This window comes from Equus caballus, chromosome 20 (assembly GCF_041296265.1).
Source record: "Equus caballus isolate H_3958 breed thoroughbred chromosome 20, TB-T2T, whole genome shotgun sequence".
NCBI lineage: Eukaryota > Metazoa > Chordata > Mammalia > Perissodactyla > Equidae > Equus > Equus caballus.
In genome coordinates this window covers 23,260,068-23,276,274 of record NC_091703.1, presented here as the reverse complement: position 1 = coordinate 23,276,274, position 16,207 = coordinate 23,260,068, and the positions used below count along the sequence as shown (strand labels likewise).

The window sequence follows — 16,207 nt, the reverse complement described above, 5'->3', positions numbered from 1 at the left end:
GGTGCGGACCTAAACCACTCCTCAAGCCATGCTGTGGTGGTGACCCACATGTAAAGCGGAGGAAGATGGGCACGGATGTTAGTTCAGGGCTAATTTTCCTCAGACAAAAAAAGAAGAGGATTGGCAACAGATGTTAGCTCAGAGCGAATCTTCCTCACCAATTAAAAAAAAATAAAGGAATATACAGCAAAGGACAGATTCACCACGGAATACCTGCCATATGGAAATGGTAGAGATTGGAAAACTGAGGTATGAATCCTGTACCCCTCCCCCAGTCTTAGGGCAAGGACAAAGAAGGCCATGCCAGTGTGGCCAGGCACAGAGCTGGGCCATGTCATCAAAACTAGAGTTATTCCAAGTGCTGACTCTGAATAATTTGGGTGCCTGAAACTTATTCACCCGTGGGCATGGTTCAATTGTAGGTTGTCTAATTGCCAGCTGCTGAGTGGATATTTATAAAATGCAGTAATTACCTAAGGCAGATTTTTTTTTTTTTTTTTTTAGCAAAACTGCAGTTGTTACTAATTATGAATGACGCAGTTGGTATTTTATTGGGGCATCATCCACATGACAATAGTCACTACAGGTCAACAACATTCAGCTTGTGTTTCGTCTTTTGGGTTTGTCTTTTTGACAGCATCAGAATAGCACAAAGAAGGGAAACCTCATGAAGGTTTTCCCCAAAGAATTATGGTTTTGCAGTAGCACTGATTTATCATCCAAGAGACCAGTTCATAAAATAAAAATGTAATAAAACATAATGGGAGTGGGCTGTCCTCAGCCCTCCACATAGCTCTTATTAACATTAATGGGAATTGTACGTGAGTTCGGAAAGGGGGAGGATGCCTGGTATTTCCAAAGGCTTTATATTTAGACCGATTCAATGAGAGGGTCTCATGCGCTTTTCTCGAGCACAATATAGAATAAAGGGAGAGACACTGGGCCTCTCTTTGGAGAATACTATGCTTTTTGTTGGGGTAATTTGATTTATTTGACTGTTCAGAAGTGTGGAGACAGGGCCGGGGGAACCACGAGACTGAGAGAGAAGGGTGCTGTTTCCTCACGAAAGCCTAATGCACTGTGAATAAGTTCACTTATAATAACAATTTCAAAATGCGCCTTTGTAAAATGGATCTATTTCTTCTTGGTTTAGTATTCCATGCGGTATATTTTACTCTATATACCCCAACTCTGGCAACATGTAAAAAACATCGAGGGAGGAAAAGAAAAGGTAATGATTTTTTTCCCCTAGTTGGATCAACCCTTTCAGTCTCTCTGGAGTTGCAGCCACGGCCCCGAGCAACTGTGTGCCTCACTTGGTCAGTGTTGTCCAGGAGGTCGTGAGTGTTGCTAGCAGGAAACCCTAATAAGTTTACTTTTTCCAATTGAAAAAACATATAACACATTTTCATGGTGTAAAACTCGAAAAACTATAAGGTATAAAGAAAACAAAAATTGTCCATAATCTCATCATCCAGAAATACTGCTCTATATTGTAATACATGTACATTTATACATATATAAATGTTTATCTATATGAATGTTTAATGAAACTAACTATACTGTATATAGATTTTTATATTTTGCCCTATAAAATTATTTTATAATGACTATTTCCCCATGTCTTTATACAGTCCATGAAAACATGGTTTTAATGGCTAAATAATTGTCTGTCTGTTTAATTAATCATCTTCCTGTTGTGGGATATTTAGATTGCTTATAGCAAAAATCCTTTTGCTTGAATTTTTGTGCGTGGAATTGACACAGGGTATTATAAATTATAAATTTAATAATATTTGCTATTTTGGTAGGTAAATTTCTTATGTTGCTGTTTTAACTTTTGTTAGTTTGATTGATAGAGCAATGGAGAAGTTATTGAAGTATTTGTCTGGCCATCCAGTTATTTGGTGACTAGACGGCATGATATTTAATAATACCACATAAATCCTTACATCTGAAGCTGGAGTTCATTTTGAGTTGTGTTTAAATATTACCTGTGGGCAAATGCTTTAGGGCTGGAAGTTACAGATTTTATTATAGGACTCTTAGGAACAGCTTGTTTAAAAGAGAGCTGTAATTATTCATGGATTAAGAAAGAAATTACAGCGTCTATGTCCCAAAATGCCTGTAAAATCTGTAGGCTAGGGGCAAAACCCATGTTGTCTTAGCAATCCGAGAGTAAATTTAGTGTCTTGATAGATGGGGTGTGTTGATATCAGATATTGCTCTAGCAAAGTTCAACTGTGAAACCTACTATGCGCCCTCCTCGAGTGACAACTGTTCTGAGTTTCACAGAGCAAAACTCAAATGCTGAAAAAAATGTCTTTTGGCAAATTCAGTTGACAGTGATTATTACTGACACACAAAAATGGCAAGCAATAGGATGTTGGAGTATAGGAGAAAGCCATTTGGTGTAAACCTAATTCGGCCTGACTTTGTTTTTCCAAGAGGGCCTGACATGGCTGTCGAGCATGCGTTGTATATCCACTTTAAGCATTTCCTATGGCAAGAACAAATGGCCTTAAGATAAAAAGGTAGAACTTACTCCTCACATTGGCATTTCCTTAAGGATAAGCATCTCTCCCTAGGCTAGGAACTGATTACTGTGCTCCCCGGTGACCACCCAGCTCGAGGCAACAGACCTGTCGCCCTGCTGTGTCTACTGAGACAACAGACCTACTACCTGCTGTGTCCATCAATCTCTGTGGTGACAGAGCAGTCTCGTGACTATTGTAAAAGGGACATTTCAATTATGTGTGAAACATGCTATTTGAGAGTATATACCCGCTCTGTACACCCTACTTCTTTGGTGCCCTTCTATCCTTGGGGAGGGAAGGCCTGGGGCTATGTGGTCCTCACATATTGGCCCAGAATAAACTCACTCCAGTTTTCATTTATAGATTGGTTATGGATTATTTGTGTCGACATTACCTCTAGACAGATGGAATAGGATGGAAGTTTCTCTTTTAGGACCTCTACATTTTCTTCTTCATTCCATTTCCTATTCTTAATCTTCTTTAGTAGTGAATTCTAAACTTTCAGTAATTTCTATATTGGTAGCACTAGAATATTCTGATGAGCTTTACACAAATATGGATTCGGTGGTCATAACTTAGGACTACTGACTCGGAATATTTTGGAAGCAGGAGTGAAATTATTACAGAGTATTTTCATTATTTTCTTTTTATTTTGAGTTCCGACAAAATCAATGTATCACCTTGTCTAACATTCACACCTATGTGTAGATGACAGCTATTGGCTTACAAATCTTAATCCTTTCGGCATCCTTGGCATGTTGGCAAGAAATGAAGTCTAACACCATACTACCTGCTGTTTCTCAAAGTGTTTTGAGCAGGGCAATTATTGTTGTATAGGAGTATTCCACATATTGCAGAATGTGTAGAATAGTGACACCTTCAATAACAGGTACATTCCCAACATGACAACTCTGCAAAATGTATGCTCATATTTCTATAGCCTTTGTGGGTAGGCATGGAAGAAATATAAAAATAAAAGGCATAGCATTTCCCTTCAAGGAGCTTATGATCATTTAGTGAGACAAGTAGACAGTTATAATACAAAATGTAATATGATAAGGATGATACAGGCAGAGGTCTGGTAGGACCTAATAGGGTAGAAGGCAGTGATGAGTTGATTTTCTACCTGTCTTTTAAAATGAATTTGTGTTTTTAGATATTATTCTTTTAGATATTACAGGCAGATAGTCGAATACAATCTAATATGAAGACATACAACAAAAACAACAGCATCAATATTTGGCTCCCCAAAAGCAATCACTTTTAATTTTATTAGCTATTATTTTCTGGCACTTATTTCGTATCTTGAAAATATGTGTATACAGCTGTTTCTTGACTTACTTTTTAAATTTAAGCCAACTATTCTTGGGATTTATTATTCTTACATTCTCACATGCTACCACCACTTAACGTATTCTCTTGTTACATTTAATTTCTCTCTCTTTTTTTTTTCCTGTAGAGAACAACCCTCCCTTTTTTTAATGCCCTCCTTAGCACTGTTTCTTCTCCTAAACTCTGCCAGCACTGTCCCTTCTTTTTATGGAAGACAAAATTTCTCCATTGATGCTATCTTCTGTCCTGTTCTCTTTCTTCTTTTGGGTTTTGACTTTTTATTCCTTTCTTCTCATTTTAATATGCTTTGGGGATAGTGCTTGAAAGGTGAATATTTATACTCAGTCCTCCACATTTAGTGTTTTGATTGAACATTTTTAAAGCTGATTTTGACAGGAAGAGTTGGAGAAGCTTGCACAGAGTAGTGACTTAAGAGTGGGCCTTTGTAGATGATTTATATTTGTATAGAGAGGTGCGATGAGAAGGAAATCCTCTCTTTGAGACACAAAGGCAGGATGGAGGAAAGGGCCTAGCCTGTCCTTGTCCTTTGTAGGAGAAGGGGAGACTCCTGGAGATCAAGATGCCCTTGTGGGCAGGGTTTCACCAGGAAGGGCCTTTAATGACCTAGCAAAATGTGAGGAGCCAACGATGGCTTTTATCAAAAATTTAAAGCACTTATTATAAGAGTCACCAGATAGAGAAGTGGAACAGCTTATCTGAGGGTGGGAAATAAGGTTTCATAATGTCCCTAAATAGAGTCCCTTTTACTTTTGACTGAGGCATAGCAATTGCTTCATCAATGTTAGTTTGAATAATTATCATGATGATTTCATTAGCTTTCAAATTAGCACATCTGATTCTCAGAGGCATATTGTTATCTCAGAAAGAGCTTAATCCACACGGAGTTCTGTTTTCCTAGGAAAGTATTGTTCAGTGTATCTTGGCGGCAGAAAAGGCCTCTTTCTCCTCCCCTCGCTGAAGTGCTGCAGCCTCATTGCCCCTCTTTTCTCTGAGGAGGGCAGTAGAGGCCCACAAATCATGCTTCCTTCCAAGCTCTTTGTTTCCCTTTCATTATTCATGCTGGGTTTTCCTTCTTTCCCTAAATTCTCACTTTCGCATAATTCTATCTTCCATTCTCAGGGGAATTATGTTATCTATTGGGAAGTCCTCAATGTCTGTAACTTAGCACACTTATATTTAAAAATCTTAGAGTCACAAATCTAGAATGCAAGGGTTGAAAGCTACCTTACAGATCAGCGCATAACCCTTGCCTCTTGGATCTGAAAACCATAAAGTGGCTTGACTTGTTCAAGGTCTCAAGTTGGATAGTAACAGCATTGGGACTAGAATCCACGTCTCTGAACTCCGTAGCTTGTGCTGTATGATTTACAGTCTTTTTGGCAGCTGGCACCCACAGTGGGTTTACCAACAAAGAAAAACTTAGGGATTGGGCAATGAGGAACACAAAGAAAGTGCAATTTATTATTATGAAACGAAAATGTTTGCTCAAGTTTTTTTAATATTGCCATTTCTATCTCATTTTACTTATTTATTTATTTAAAGATTGGCACCTGAGCTAACATCTGTTGCCAATCTTTTTTTTTTTTTTTCCCCTTCTTCTTCTCCCTAAAGCCCCCTAGTACATAGTTGTGTATTCTAGTTGTAGGTCATACTGATTATGCTATGTGGGACGCCACCTCAGCATGGCCTGATGAGCAGTGCCATGCCTGCGCCCAGGATCCGAACTGGCGAAACCCTGGCCGCCAAAGGGGAGCACACGAACTTAACCAGTTGGCCATAGGGCCGGCCACTTTATTCTATTTTAATTTGCACTAAAACTAAAGTAGGATTCTTTTTCCTCTCCTTCTCAGAGGATTTATCTACTTTTCTTAATATGTGCCATGCATTATATACCATGTTAGGCTCTGTGAGGGATATAAAAAAGATAAAATATAATGTCTATTTGTAGAAAAAACATATAAACAAAAAATAGTCAAACAAGTTAAAATAATCTAAGATCATGAGGAAAGGGTAGTTATAACCAGTTACCAGGTCAGTTACAACTAGTTGCCAAGTGAATGATCTACACTGTACGATCTCTGAGTTCTGAGGGAAAAAGCTTGCCGAGGGGAGAAGTGGAAATTTGACACAGGCCTTGAGGGATGGGTTGATATGGATGTTTGGAGCCAAGGTAGGGAATATTCCGGGTAGAGGAATAGTTCATTCATGGCGCTGCTGCTCTCCTGTGCCAGATACTGGCCTAGCACCAGGCTGGCAGATATGCTTTGAGGAGTTCAGAATCAAGAGTGTCAATAACACACCGCACCATGACAGAGACTTCAGGGGGCCTGGATAAAACACATTGGAAGCAAGACAGATAATAGTAACATCACGGCTAATCGATTATGTATTTAATATTTTCCAGGCATCTTACCCATGTTGTAGAATTAAAAATTCACAATAACCCTTAGAAGTAGGTCATTATTATCAATCATTTGCAGGCGAGCAAAATTGAGGTTTCAAACTATGGTCAGAACCTTCTCTAGGAAGAGAATCATGTGAAGCACTTATTTAAAAGTATCTGCACCAGAAGCCACCCCTGCAGGTTCTGATTTCTGGAGTGTGTGGTAGGGTCTGAGTATTGAAGAGTGGATGTGGTTATGATTACGCTTGCTTAAACCTCCTGGGTGATATAAACGTGCAGCGAGGGCTGAGAATTCCTGGCTTAGAGGGACCAAGGAGCAGTTCCAGGTTCATACAACTAATAAGGGGCAGGGTCAGGGGATCTATTTGAACCTTTATCATTACATCAGGCTGGCCGTAGAAGGATGGAGTAGCTTAATGGCAGACAGCACTATTAACAAGGGATGTGTATGTGTGTGGAGGGACACACAGAAAAGGTGCGTTCAGAGGATACTGAGTACCACAGTTTGGCTAAGTGGAGAACTAATGGTGTCAGGTGGGAGACAAGGCTGGGAAAGATGCTTAGGTCTACACTCCAGACGCCATATGCTAGACACCACTATAGCACCTCAGAAAAGGAAGAAACACTGCCAGTCTTTGTTCAGGCCACTGGGAACGCCTGGACCACTGTTCTGAGAACACCGATTAAGTACTCCGTGAATGATTAGTCCAGCATCTAGATGGCTGATACTAAAAGGCTGAGCTCAGGGTTTTGCTGTCCATAAATCTGTTTGAAATGGAATAGAAGAGACATAAGTGAAGCCAAGGGAATAAGCCACATAAGCTTTCAAGTCCTATTCGAGACCTCCAACTGTGAGAATTAGAACAATCACATCAAGGCCGCTCAGCATATCACAGAATGGACTGTGTGTATTTATTGGATGACAGGGCTTAATTGTCACTATCACAAACTCCCTAACAATGCACGGATATGCCTGTCAGGGCCTCAGAACCCCCCTTTTTAAGACAGAGGATGGAGCTTCATTAATATGAGAGCTCGTCTAGCTTGTCTGCTCTAGTGTATCCACTGAAGGAGTGATGCGACACCGGCCGAGACCCTTCACTGCTGAGTGAAGGGAGAATTCATGAGGTTCTTCTGCAGCACCTTGGTTCACAGAGCCATAGGAGGAGGTAATTCTATTTTAATTGGGATGCTATCTCAGTGTCCTCCTGAGTTGAATATTCTCGGTTCCTTCAGACCCATATCTCCCTCCTTTGATAAATGTTCTTCTGACCTTTAGTTACGTAACACCTTCTCTCTCCGCCCCTGTTCGCTCGCCTTCCCTCGCTTATCCCCATCAGGAGCTCACAGAGAGGCATCTGGGGAGTGGCAGGCATGCTGTTCTTGCTCTTAGCTTCTGTGAAATGATGGTGGAGTGGGTGGTGCGCCTATAATAGGTCTTTAGAAAAGAACGCATTGATTTCTCTGTGGATTTTTTAAAGGCTTTGGGACACGACTGAGGGAATGGCTAATTACTATTTATGACTGTTTCATTCGGAGCTAATTGCCGGAGCTGCTGCAGACACTGGGGCCTTCACTGCTTCTCTGCACCAAATGTGCAAACAGTAATAAAATGGTCGATGGGGGCCGATTCTTTGCACACCACTCCTGAAACAAAGTCCGTGTGCGTGTGTGTATTGGTGTGAATGCATGTGTATGCACACACAAACATATACACACCCACACAATTTCACAGATTTCAAGAAGAGTCCAGAGATAATTCTTGAAGTCCCTCTATTTCTAATGGGTCATAGATGTATATTAGGGGCAATTTGTCAAGGTGTAATTAACAATGCTGGAATACTGGACTCATTTGAGAAATGAAACAACGAAGAGATTGTTTTTGTTTTTTTTTTTTTTCTCCTGGTTTGACCAAATGAGCAGGGACAGTGAGTGGTCTGCAAAAGTTAGCTAGATTCATCAAAGTTTGATTAAAGTGAAAGGAAAAGTGTAGAAATATTAAATGGAGACTGGAGGGTTTTCCCCAAGTTGTGCTTTCGCTTTCCTCTAATTTGTTTTCCTACTTAATGGGAATGCGAGGCAGCTGCGATTTATATGGGGCGTGTTCATGGATGTGGTGTCGGCAGAGCTGCACCCATTTGGTGAGCAGCTTTTGGTGTGGGCCGTGAAAGATGTTCCCAATGTGTGTCCCCAACCTCCACGCATCGACCTTCCTCCACAAGTGTGTGACAACAACAAAGAAATACAGGCATGGTTCAGGGAAACTGGAAACCAAGATAGCTGAGGAGGGTACTCTGACGGATTTACCTTGCATCCCAAGGTAAATCCATCTGACCAGCCAGTACAATAGTTCTGATGGTGTCATTTCTTTTGTGGCCACCACCGCATGCTCAGGAAAAGTTGACACTTTTTTTTTTGTTTTGGAGGCGAGGAGAATGCATTAAACAAGGATATTTATACGAGAGTCTCACCAACTGATAAGCACTTTAATGTCTGTGAAAATGTTGGTTTGTGTAGTGGTGAGAGCTGAATATATATATACAAAGTATGTCACTGGATGAATTCAGATGAGACTAATTGGTGAGACCCAGTCTTTCCTTCTGATTTCCCTCTGAGAGAAAGTGAGGCTGACCTTGGTTCAGCTTTTATGAGTCTGGGAGAGAGATTCTGTGGGATTGTCTATTTAGGGAAAAGATGGGAAAGTGCTTGGCGGTGGGAGCAGAGGCAGCTGCCCAGCCCTGGAGGAAGGGAGAGTGCTGAAGACTGAGGAGGGTTTTTCTGACAGGGACATATAAGGAAGCCTGGCACCCTGCTCCTGCTCAGGCCCCTCAGACAGGGGATGTTTGGGATACACTCCTGGAGATTGGATCCCAAGCCTCTGGACTCCCAGCCTGACAGTTTTCTGGTTTTCGACACTGACACCGATGCAGAGCTGCCCTCTTCTAAGAAAACCTTAGGGAGAGGCAATGAGGAGCACAAAGTCAACCATAACAGACAGATGCCAGGGGGTTCTTGCTCTATGTAGGGCAACACTCAGCCCCATCTTTGGTGATCCTAGGACAGTGGAAGCATTCTTCCAATCTGAATGTGATTGAATTTCTCTCCACCACTGAAACAAGGTCTTAGAGTCAAAAATAAGTTTACTTAGAAAATAATGTGATAATCTTTCTGCACCTGAGCGTGGTAGAGTAAAATCCATACCCATCACACATGTTTAGAATTTAAATAACAACAAGGAAATACATACACAGGCATGGTTTAGGGTCACAGAAGGACTGAAATAATCATTCCTTCGTGTTGGTCAGGTTCCTGATAATGATGATGCTCTTTAGTTCAATTCTCAAGGAACCATTTTGGGTGCTGTGCAAGGTACAAAGATTGTAAAGATAAATAAGGCAGAGTTCCTATTAAGGCACATTCAGACTAGTGGGGAAGACAGTTATGTGAGTAGAATGTTAAAATGTGATGTCATAAGCACAAAAGTAAAGACTTCAGAGCTGAACACTTATCCTTTTTATTTTAGTTTCTATTGACGTCTGGGTTTAAAGTACTCATATATGTTAAATATGTCTGCCTTTTTCCTATGGATTAGATTCTATTATCGTGTTATTGTAAGGTATTATTTTTATACCTTTAGAAAGTATATGTTGGAGTACTTTCATTATTTTTCGTGAACTCATTCTAAGAAAGGGTGTATTAGTTTGTCAGGGCTGCTGTAACAAAGTACCACACACTGGATAGCTTAAACAACAGAAATGCGTGGTGTCACCGTTCTGGGGGCAAGGAGTCTAAGACCAAGGCATCGGAAAGGCTGTGCTGCCTCTGAAGGCTCCAGGAAAAGATCTGCTGCAGGACTCTCTCCGAGCTTCTGGTAATTCTGCTTCTGGCAGCGTAACTCCAATCTTCTCATGGCATTCTCCCCAACCATGTGTCTCTGTGTCGAGATTTCTCCTTTTAATGAGGATAGCAGTCATGTTGGATTAGGCATCCTACTCTAATATGACCTCATTTTAACTTAACTGATTGCATCTTCAATGACCCTATTTGCAAATAAGGTCATATTCTGATGTACTGGGCGTTAGGATTTCAACATACGGAATTTTTAGTGGGACACAATACAACCTCTAACAAGGATATCATTTCTTCTCTGATATACTGGCAATTCTGGAGAACTCTTTTTGAATTGGTTCCCCATTGTCCTAAGTGGGTCCAACATTTACACCATCTTTCTGTATGAGATGCCTAACTAGCATTCCTTACAAAGACGCATTGTGATACTGATTCTAGAAAAGGTCTGTTGACAAAGAGAGGGTCTGTATTTTCCATTTTCCTGCTCTTACTTGTCTACCTTTCGTGCCTCTCAGGATGTCCATCTTCATTTCCTGGAACAGCTCTGGGAATTGCATGAGACAACTCCTGGGAAGCAGGGGTTTAGTTTCAGGATTGCATGTTAAGTGTGCCTGAAATAAAAGGGTCAAATAAAAAGTGGATATAATGCTGCCTCAGGATCCTTATTCTCTGATGTGAAGAGGATGGAAAAGTCAAATATGGGCCTTCCAGGGTACACCAAGTTCATTTCACTGATTGATTTTACAACAGATATACTGAACTCTATTATTTTGAGAAAACTAATAAGTCACTGTGCAATTGTTCACAACTTACAATATTGTTATATGTTTTAACAATGTAACTGCATTGTGAACCAATCCAAGGACAAAGGATTTGTCTTCTCCTTTCTTTTCTTGCTTCCTGACAATATTTAATAGAGTTCTTTATATAATACACGTGCTCAATGACTGCTTATTAATAGTTTTGAGCTTGAGAGGTTGATATTTGACCCAGACTAAGTTTCTTGGGGTTCACAGTTTATTAAAAAATACTATTAGTACTTGATGTACTGGAAGATAACATTATAACGAACACATTGAATACAGATACTTAGAAGTATAATTGATACAAATTTATTTTGTCTTCCTTGTCCCTTTAAAATTTATTCAAGGTGAGATGGGCAGAGAAGTGATTATCCACTGCCCCTGGATGGAAACTTGGACAAAGCCTATGACTTGTCTACTTGCTGTTAGGTAGATAGATCGATACTCATGTTAGGTCACTAAATACAGCGTTGCTTCAGTAAGCGGAATGTGTCAAGGCCAAAATCTTAATAAATGCTTCAATCTTTATTTTTTAAAAAAATATTTCTCCCCTCTGTCAACTTTTGTTGGTGGCTGGCTGGCCTTGGAAAAGGCGCTGGGGTAGATTTCTGCTTTCTGCTCCCTCTCCCACTCCCCTTCTTCTGCTCTGGCCGGCAGAAGTTAGAGATCCCTCCAGTGTCAAATTTGGTAAGAGAATTGGGATGGGAATAGGGCAATCTTACTTGGGTAGTGGGCTTTCTTTTCTCTGGGTCTCATAGATGGTTAAAACTGGCCCTTTCCCTCTTGGGGCACTTTCCTTGGTTGTTGGTGATGGTCATTGCTGGGAGCCTTGCAATTCAAGGAGAGCCTCGATTAGGAGAGTGCATCCCTATTCTGGTGGTTCCTTTGGTTCTTCCAGCAGCTCCTAGAAATTTAGCATATACCTTCAGTTATTTAGCATATCCTCCTGCATGCCATCCCTCTAAGTGGTCCTATTATATTGGAAGCAAGAGTAGCCCACCTTGTCTTTCTCCCTTTCACAGCCAACCTACATCTGTTCATTGCAAACACCTGGCCATCTTTTGCTAAATCCAATGCACTCATCTCTAGCCTCTTCCATAACCTGCTTTAGTTTTCCTAGGCTTAAGCCAGGCACCAGATTCTGTGATTCTCCCAAAAGTAATGGACACATTTAAGTTGTTCTGGGTTGTCTCCCGGATGTTCTTCTCACCTGCCCACTGCTGCTCCTTGGGATGGGAGGTGGACTCACAGCAAAGCAAATGTTGTCTCCTAACATAATTACCTTCAAAAATCCTTCTCCCTGACATCTTTTTACGACATGTGCACTTTTTTGTGTGTTAGCTAAACTTCAATAACAAAGTTGAAGGCCTTACATAATAACTACTACTGCTTATTCTTTATTTACAAAGTATCTTAAAATTTATTATCTTTGAACCTCAGTAATGCTTTTAGATAGGAAGGCAGGTTATAGTTTCCACAGTTGACAGATGAGGAAATTGGGGTCCAGAGAAATAAGTAACTTGCACAAATACACATGACACTGAAGTTAAAGCAGGGCTGGGGCCGGAAACCGGGTTTTCTGATTATGTGCAAACAGGGAACAGTGTTCAGCAGAGATCACACAGCCCTGGGTGGAGGTGGTGGATGTGAGGAAAACAATATAGGAATAGAGGAAGGGGAATATGAAGTTTGGGGGAAAAAAAGCACATTTTCCCAATGTTTTGATATGCTTTCCTTGCATTTATGGTATTTCAAATAAAGGAGTCTGTGAGATTTTATATTTTCCAAAGAGGGCACGGGCAACAAAAGACTAAGGAAAAATACACTCAAAATACTCTCCTTCACTAGTCCTGGTGTACTTACTCGGCTCATATAGTATGCCAGGGTTAAGACACATTGATTGTATATAATGCAGTTTACCCAGATGACATTTATACTGCGATAACAAGTAAATTTCTTATTTCAATTTAGTTTTTTTAATTATCAGCATAAAAAGCGCTTTAAAATTAGAGCTAATGAAGCCTGCAAGACTTAAAATCCCCAGGAAGTTGCCTATTCAAAAAGCTAAAGAGCTAGCCAAACAAAAATAAACCATAAACATGAACTCTTCCTCCTCCTGCATCCCCCACCCTAAGCCCCTCTGATTTTTCTGGTTTATTTTAAGCCCATGCAGAACAAAACCCTTGCTGTTCCTTAACAAGTGAGAATGACTTGCCCAGACGCACAATAAAACATTTGTGACAAGCGAGCATGCAGGCTCTTAATCCAGATCTTGCTCAGCACAAGGTCCTCTCTGGCTGCCTGATTCAACAAAGGGCCTTCTGTCCTTGCTCCTTGCCAAGGCTGAAAGCCAATTGTCTTAAATCTGATTGCTCCTTGAACCCCCGTCCCCTCTTGGATGGATGAGAGTGCCACACAGAATACCAGTACGCATGAGGCTGAGCTAAGTGAGGATATTCTTTGAAATCAGGTTTCCTCTATCCTTCATTTTTTGTAAATTTCAGATGTATCCTTATTCTTGTTTTGCTTCTTTCCAAGCCCTCAAGTGGTTGCTTTCCATTTCACCCCACATCCCCAGCCCCCTTACCTAAACCAGCTGCTTTTTCCACCTAGTCAGGCCATGTTACTTTTGACCAAGATGTCACTAGTCTGAACCAGCCTAGATTCTGTTAGATATCCATCCCAGAGGCACATCATTATATGGGACAATAAGAAGCATATAATCACTATGAAACATGATACCAGAGCATGAAGAAATTGAAGAATGCTATGGAGAGGAGAAAGGGGAAAATAAATTGAGGAGGCATTACTGGGAGGCATTCTCTTAAAGAAAGGACACTGAGATGGCCTTTAGTAACCGTTGATATGAAATTCCTCCCAAATCTAAAATTCTGCATCTTTTATTCTTGTCATTGGGGTTTTAAAAACAACTAGAATAACATTTCTAATTATGAAAGCAATACATTTGTTATAATAAAATTTTTTAAAGACTACAAAGGAGAAAATGAAAAATCCCACAATTTGGGGGTGTATAACACAAGATTTCTCTCCCTCTATCTCTCACACATACTCATACACACACACAAAATAAAGTTTACTTGGTAAATGATTGTATTTTTCTATAATAATATATTTAGGAAATATTTTATTAGTAACAGATATTAATTTAATATCTGGCTGGAATTTTATACGGATATGCCATAATTTATTTAAACAATCCTCCATAGTTGATCTTTCTGTATGTCAAATTTTTTAGATAGTCTAAATAACGTTGTAGCAGAAATCTTTGTAACTACATCTCTAATTTTTATGGCAAATAACTAGAAGTGGAATTTTTAAGTAAAAAACAATGTACATTTCTAAATATTTTGATGTTTATTGTGATTCAAGAAAATGATTCCTCTTTCATATAAATCTCTTTTGTAAAGCACTCCATCCACATATTCTTCAAGGAGTCGACTTTGAAGGATCAGAGCTATTCCTGCATTCTATTAGTTCTAATGCAACTTCATCAACCTCTCCTTAATTTAAGCTATTATGCATAGAGAGCACAAATAAGAAAATGCTTTGATGTGCTTATGTTGGAATATATTCACATATTCAACATATATTTCTACCTCTCTTTCCTTTGTTTCATGATTAGTTCAATGTTATCCCCATAGTTGGGAGTCAAAACCTTATCTGTTGGGGATCCCATTCATTCGGGGGATAATGTATAGACTGCTGATGAAAAAAGTCTTGGGCACATCATTTAATATTGAAATTCCCTGTTTTCTGCTTGGAAATGTTTATCTTAAAAGAAGCTAGATGTTGTTATCTCCACAGCAGAGTTATTATTCTGCTGGGAATGAGTGAAATTGTCTGGTTATTTGTAAGAGAAGCCTTAAAATTATATTTTGTTAAGTTATTTAGCTTTAGGGGAGTTATGGCCATTCCTAAATTAAGTTTTTCTTTTCTCAGAGTTCTTTTTCTGCCAGAGACTGTGTTTTGTCACACAATAATCATCATTGATTTCTTAATTGTGTTCTTGATTTTCTTAGCAAAATAGGGCAGCAAATTTGATTGGAATCATTATAGCTAGGTTGTCTGTATGCTTATTGTCAATACAAGTTGTTTCTTCCTCTCCAATTTGCAAGCCAAGGACAAATAATTCAACATCCTGAGATTGTCAGCCACTGCCCCTCTCCTACACACACACACACACGCACACACACAGAAACAGACACACACAGATAAGATCAGAAGACCTTATCAGGAATGGTTAGCCAATCTTCTGTCTTTTCCTAGTTCAACTAGCTATTTATTTTCCAAGATATAAAAAAACAACTGTGGGTAAATACTTTTCTAGATTTGAAACAGATATCTTAAAGTAGTGTCTCATCTTTTACTCTTTGTCTAAATGCAGCATGTGTCACTTAATGAGGGGGACATGTTCTGAGAAATGTGTCATTAGGCAATTTCATTGCTGTGTGAACATCATAGAGTGTACTTACACAAACCTAGATGGCACAGCCTACTACACACCCAGGCTATATAGTAGTAACCTTACCGGACCACCATTGATTTTGCGGGCTGTCGTTGACTGAAATGTCCTTACGCGGTGCATAACTGTAAACCAAAGAAATAGAAAGAAAGAGTTTGAAGTGAACTATTAGCTGAGTTTATGTACCAGAAAGGCAGATGTTTTGAGTCAATATCAAAGGTATCCAATCCTCAATACCTGACTGCTGTATTAGATAAACTCATTTATCAAATTTATTAAACTGTGTGCATAGCAGTTTGCTTGTTACACTTAGAATGATGCAACGAGTATGGCAGGATATTGTGGGACCTCACAGAAGATGGGATCAAGAGAAGAACCTTTAACAGCATCACTAATAGCATTATTTATTATTTTATACCTGCAAAGAGATATACCCATGAAAAGAGAATTAATTCAATATTAACCCCAGAATGAAGACAGGATTTCCAGCCTAAATCTATGTGAACAACTCTGAATACAAGCTGTTGCCCTTTGCTTTCTTTTCAAGGAGCAATGAGTTTTTTTGTGGCAATGTTCTCCTAGTTGTAGTCAAACACTTTACTTCTCTAACTAGAATGAGCTCTGATCTCTCTTCACTACTTCCCCTGCCTCCCACAGACTGGTAAATATATACCAAAAAAAAATCACTCTGATTTATGTGACTTATTCCTAAAAAAAGGGATTGTTCTGTACCTTATTTGTAAATCTTAAATAACAGAAAGTGCTGTGTATCACTTGT

The 16,207-nt window shown here is 39.6% G+C and overlaps 1 long non-coding RNA gene across 1 annotated transcript in view; it reads left to right on the top strand.

The window, feature by feature from the left end:
• Nucleotides 1-7,323: 7,323 nt before the first annotated feature.
• LOC111769225 (uncharacterized) overlaps nucleotides 7,324-16,207 on the top strand; it is a 113,811-nt gene continuing 104,927 nt past the window's right edge. Inside the window, exon 1 of the long non-coding RNA XR_011429556.1 lies at nucleotides 7,324-7,463. This is a non-coding gene — a long non-coding RNA (uncharacterized lncRNA). The remainder of the gene's footprint in view (nucleotides 7,464-16,207) is intronic.